Source organism: Sparus aurata, chromosome 10 (genome assembly GCF_900880675.1).
Source record: "Sparus aurata chromosome 10, fSpaAur1.1, whole genome shotgun sequence".
Lineage (NCBI taxonomy): Eukaryota > Metazoa > Chordata > Actinopteri > Spariformes > Sparidae > Sparus > Sparus aurata.
In genome coordinates, this window is record NC_044196.1 from 18,675,879 (window position 1) to 18,682,463 (window position 6,585).

General features: G+C 38.0%; 1 protein-coding gene across 1 annotated transcript in view; it reads left to right on the plus strand.

Moving 5' to 3' along the window:
* LOC115590542 (uncharacterized) overlaps positions 1-6,585 on the plus strand; it is a 518,602-nt gene that overhangs the window by 248,129 nt on the left and 263,888 nt on the right. The gene's annotated exons all lie outside the window — the stretch shown is intronic.

The window sequence follows — 6,585 nt, forward strand, 5'->3', positions numbered from 1 at the left end:
GATAGAATACGTTTCAACATGTATGAATAACTGAGATTACTGACTGCGTTTCTGCATAATGTAACAAAATAGACAACAAAACAAACAACTGACAACATGAGTAAATGCTGTGGTAGAAACACTACCACTATCAAATAATACTAATGACATGTAAGTCTAACTGAATCAGGGTTGAGTCCTCTTTGTGTGAGCGAAAGAAGCCACAGCGACCTCCATATCCTCTTTGACGTGTGAGGAGGTTCAGTCCAGTCATAAAGACTTACAAGTTCTTAAAGTGTATATATGTCCTATTTCTTGAACTATGCAGGGGGAAACTGGTTCTGGTTGGTACAATAAAGATAATATGAGTTGTAAAAACATTTCCTAATGGCCTTGTGTAATGATCTTGCTGAGCAATACTTAACATTAACTTGGTTACGTTTTCATCTGACCTGAGGTACGTGAACTTGGTACCTGAGAATCTTGCTTTGCTGCGTGGGGAGAAAGAAAGATTCACATATGGATTCTATAAAAGATAACATTTTGCTGATTCACCTTCAACACTTATCTACAAGGAAAGACGGTTTCCAGCACACCTTGTTTCTCCTGACGGTTTAGAATCATTATTGTAGTGCCCGTAGGAAATATGTATTCCTATAGAAAAGTGGGAGGTTAAGTAGCTTTTTAATGGATGGCCAAATGAGGCTGTGTTTGAAGGTGGGACGTCAGGGATATTTAGGTTTGTTGTGAAATCCGATATTCTAGGGTATAATTTTTATAACGTTTTTGACTATTTTTGATTTTGCCATTATATTTCTCCTTAAAAACTATTTACTTGATGTCATTATTTTCAGCACAACCTCACATGTGTGACTGTACAGTTATTTTTTTTTATTTTGACATACTGTATTAACACAATGGACCTAAAATCACAAAAAAAACATAAAATCCGAGAAGAAAAAGTTAGATTTTTTTACTGTGAAAACCACAAACATATTAAACAAACCGTTTTTCATTACTTATAATGCAAATATAAATTGTTGTTTGCTAAATATGTGCATAAATTAAAAAAATTTACAAAGTTATATGTAACTATTTACATTTAAATGCAGGCAATGCTCAGGTCTGCCTGAGCTCCTTCCAGCTGAATGAAGAGCTGCACTGCCTGCTCCACATTCAGCTTCTCCTCATTGTTTTGACTCATTAAACAAAAAAACGACTCCACTACACACTAAACACACTACACCAAACACTACATAACACACTAACTATACACACGGTAAATGTCACAAATCTCTCAACTCTCAATATCGCTGTCTCTACACTGACCGTCGTTGCCTGTCATTCATCCGCCTCTGTCCCTCCCGCAACTTTCCCTGTTCCTCAACAACCAAACTTGCTGCTTGGACACCTTCGTGACAAAAGCCTGTTTTTACCATTTCTTCCTGCACCTGACACAAAGCAAACGTGACGGCAATGTTCGCGAAAAAGCGTGGCGGACATTATTTACCCTAAGTCCGGTTTTGGACGTGCCGGTCCGTCGACTTGGGAGGTGGGCCATGTGGGTGGGCTAGCAGCTAGCTACACACGAACATCCACAGATTCCGATTCCACTTTGTTGTCCGCACGTCTCCGGATCTCCTCAGACCCGAACAGACTCGGTCCAGACTGGTTTTGTCTCATTAATCCACAACAGTCAGTTTAGATGCACAGAACAGAACGGGACCGGTCCAGCTTGCTCTGCTGCAGGTATAAATCCGCTTGTTTCTTAAGGTATGTCGTGGCCTAGAGCGCTGCAGTGATTGGCTGTGGTGCGCACGTGACTGTGGTGGCTCCGGTGGACAATGCTTGCAGAATTTGTAAAGCATTTATGAAATAATATATTAACAGTATCATTGCAGTCCAAACAAAGGCGATGTTGCACACCCTTGAACCACGCAGCAGCCATGTTGAAACTCTCAGGTCAGTCTGATCTGATCTGCAGAGATATTTGAGGCACAGATACACACACACACACAAACACACACACCTACACACACACACACACACACACACACACACACACACACACACACAGGCAGACAGAGATTTCTTGCTTTTATAGAGAGATGAAACATATTTAGAGTTATTTCTCACTTTTTTGTTTACTACATAATTTCATATGTGTTCATTCATAGTTTTGATGCCTTCAATGAGAATCTACAATGTAGATAGTCATGAAAATAAAGAAAACCATTAAATGAGGTGTGTCCAAACTTTGACTGGTAGTGAAAAAAACTAATAAATAAATATATACATATATGTATGTATGTATGTATGTATGTATGTATGTATATATATATATATATATATATATGTATATATATATATATATATATATATATATATATATATATATATATATATATATATATATATATATATGTGTGTGTGTGTGTGTGTGTGTGTGTGTATAGCAAGAAACGGCTGTGTTAGAGTGCCTTGAGAGAGAGTGACGCCACCTCTGTTCACTGCACTGGTTCAGTTTTTAGCGTAGCATGGAGCCCCTCAAAAGTTCCCGGAAGTTAGCACCAGCTAACTGCGGCTCAATGTAATTCCCATGGAGCAGATGTTTGGAGCAACATTTGTTCAAGGTAAAGTGTTTATAGAATTACATTTTCATATGAGTACTGCATCGGAATAAATTGACACGAGTAATTAAGTATGTTGGTGGATTATCCACGTCTAGATTAGAAGATTTAGAGAATATTAACAGATAAAAGTTTAGGATAGCAAACTGGATAACAATAGCAACACATGCAATAGGCTGATAAATGTAAATTCTGTTCTCTAAATATAACTTAATCCAACACTGTCAAATTATACTAGTAGCAAGGTTAATGTGTAGGGAGTGTGATTGTAGTTAAACATCAATTTAATTTCATTGAGGCTGCGGAATGATGTCTGAAGCTTATGATCTGAGGACAACGATTCTGATTCCAATACATATATATAACTAGAAAGAGAGCTATTTCTTGAAATATTTTAGCCCATACAATTATACAATAGCAGAGCACAGACGCAGGAGCAGAGCGATACTTAAAAGTAGGGCTTTTTGCAATGAGAACACAGTTATCATCATAATGTTGTTGTGAGTCCAGACTTGTCAGTCACCTGTTAGTCTGCCTCACTCAAGTCTGCAAGTTAAAAACAAACAAACAGAGAAAATATGACAACTTTATTGCTGATGATGACCGTACAGGTTTAGTAAACTTAACAGAGTTCAAGCAATTAACACAAGCATATAAATGTAGTAAAGCAAAGCATTTATTGACCCTTATTATTGTGGTTTTCCTATTGTTTTCTATTGCCTGCCAAGCTCTTCCTGGAGACTTTGGAGGGCTACCTGGTCCCATGTGATCAGCCAGCATTTTCAACTCTCAAGGCATCTTGGCTCTGTCAAGAAGTGTCACAAAAGCAATCAATATGAGTCAGTGCTGTGGTAGAAATGTTATTACTATTAGGTAATATCAATGACATGTAAGTCTAACTGAATCAGGGTTGAGTCAGTCGTCTTTGGGTGAGCGAAAGGAGCCGAAGCGACCTCCATATCCTTTTTGACGTGTGCGGAGGTTCAGTGCAGTCATAAAGATTTACATGTCCTTTAGGTGTATTTAGGCCTATTTGTTGAACTATGCAGGGCGAAACCGCTTCTGGTTAGTACAATAAAGATTATAAGAGTTGTAAAAACATTTCCTAATGGCCTTGTGTAATAACGAAACTTATCATTACTTTACATGAACTTCATCTGACCTGAAGTAAACTAGTGTCCTTGGTACGTTAGAAACTTGCTTTGCTGTGTGGGGAAAAAGAAAGATGATCTGTTGATGATTCTATTAAAAAAGAGAACATTTTGTTGATCCACCTTCTACTTGTCTTCTTCCTTGTGAGACAAATGAGGTATTAACGTTTGATAATAACCAATGAACACAAAACTCTCTGCCTCATCTCCTGTCTGGAGAGATTCTGACACGTGAAGGTGCAGCATTAAAAATGATTTAGAAAATCTTGTTTTTAAAGGATCTTTAGCAGCACGATGACCCAGAGGAGACGCTCTTGTGTCTCATACATATGCGAATTATGTTGCCCTGATGCCGTCTTCCATCACTATGAGCTGCAGTAAAAGACGCACAGTTTGGAAGTTAGTTATAGGTGACAACAGCCTGCATTACTGCAGTCAGATAGACTGAATGTTTATTCAAAACTGCCATGGTGCACTTAATTATATCTTTATGTATAAGCCTAATTTCTACCGTCATTAGTTGTGTGTGCAACTCGTTTATTTGTCACATAATGTAACAAGCACATAAAGCTGTTCAGCTCTGCCAACAACATGTGCCAAACTTTGTTTACATCACACCATACAGCAAAGGTTCATCAGTTCATCACTTCAAGGATTCAGCAGACTCTACTGAGGACTATTTTCCCTTCTTCTTTCAAGGACAGAATACGTTTCAACATGTATGAATAACTGCGATTACTGACTGCGTTTCTGCATAATGTAACAAAATAGACAACAAAACAAACAACTGACAATATGAGTAAATGCTGTGGTAGAAACGCTACCACTATCAATTAATACTAATGACATGTAAGTCTAACTGAATCAGGGTTGAATCCTCTTTGTGTGAGCGAAAGAAGCCACAGCGACCTCAATATCATCTTTGACGTGTGAGGAGGTTCAGTCCAGTCATAAAGATTTACACGTTCTTACAGTGTATGTCCTATTTCTTGAACTATGCAGGGGGAAACTTGTTCTGGTTGGTACAATAAAGATGATATGAGTTGTAAAAACCTGTCTTTATGGCCTTGTGTAATGATCTTGCTGAGCAATACTTAACATTACGTTTTCATCTGACCTGAGTGAACTTTGTACCTGAGAATCTTACTTTGCTGCGTGGGGAGAAAGAAAGATGATCCATTCATGATTCTATAAAAGATAACATTTTGCTGATTCACCTACAACACTTATTTACAAGGCAAGACAGTTTCCAGCACACCTTGTTTCTCCTGACGGTTTAGAATCATGATAATAATGGGACTGGAGTTCTTTAAGATTTTCCAATAGCCTGTGTCTGACAGTATTATTATTATCTTTATACATAAAAATACAGGCACAACTTAAGCACAATTTTATTCATCAAATAAGAACCACAACTCTGCTTATAAATGGGGCTGTATAGCCTTATTTAGCCTCAGTATATTATTGTCACATTCATTGGGTGAAATCACCTGGAAGAAGTGTTCAGATAATTTAGCTCCTGTATAACAAGCAAAACCACATGATGAAAATTGATTACAATTAAAGTCCTTCATTTAAAATTTGACTTCAATTAAAGGACACTTAATTCTGAGGTTATGTGTTCTATAGCCCTGCTAGGGGGATGTGGCGGCATTTGATTTGGAAACTTACATTATGATTTAAACTTATATAGGCTTTCCACTTCCTGACAGATATCTTTCATTTCAAGAGGCTGGGTCATGCAGTCTGCTGCAATCCCTATGAAGTCATAACATCTACATAACAATTGGTAATTAAATGGTGATGGCCTTTGGATGTGTTTTTTTTTTACACTGCTTTGTTGGTATAAAAAAGTTTCAAAATTTACAGTGTGAGTTTTGTGCAAGACTAAAATAATATTTCATAAAGTGACAAAACAGAATAAGTTTTTTCAAGTTTCATCCATTCAGCTGTTTGCAGCTTGGCTTAGTATTGGTTTCAGTAGTGTTTGTTTTAGCGAACCTCTCGCAAAAAAAATAAACCGAGGCTTTATTTGGGATTGAATATGAGTCAAACCTTCGTGTGAAAGCATAATTACGACGAAAGAGGCACTTTTAAGATTTACCGTAGTTTCGGTTTTGGGCACGTTAATTTTGAACGGGAGTGCATGGGGCAAGACATGCTATCATCAAAATCACTATTTTTAGAACACTAAGAAGGCTCGACACAACATGAAACTTTTCTCATAGCATCACTAGGGTCTCTACTCATGAACACGAGCATTGAGAACATTGTTTGTGTACACAAAGTTTATGAAAAAGAAGGTTTTTGAACTACTCACGTTAGCTGCTGCACCTCCTGCTCGTTGCCGTCATGGCAGGAAAAAAGTGTTGATCCCCGAGTGCGACCTGACAGGCACGCTTGAGGAGCGGTTCACCATTACTCTCCTGCCTGTCAGGTCGTAGTTCAAATACCTTCTTTTTCATAAACTCTGTGTACACAAACAATGTTCTCAATGCTCTTGTTCATGAGTAGAGACCCTTGTGATGCTACGAGCAAAGTTTCATGTTGTGTCGAGCCTTCTTAGTGTTCTAAAAATAGCGATTTTGATGCTAGCATGTCTTGCCCCATGCACTCCCGTTCAAAATTAACGTGCCCAAAACCGAAACTACGGTAAATCTTAAAAGTGCCTCTTTCGTCGTAATTATGCTTTCACACGAAGGTTTGACTCATATTCAATCCCAAATAAAGCCTCGGTTGCTTTTTGGCGAGAGCTTCGCTTTAAGTCAGTATAGTGCACACTCACTGTGAGAAGGCTTGATGACCATTGATTAATATTTAGGCTG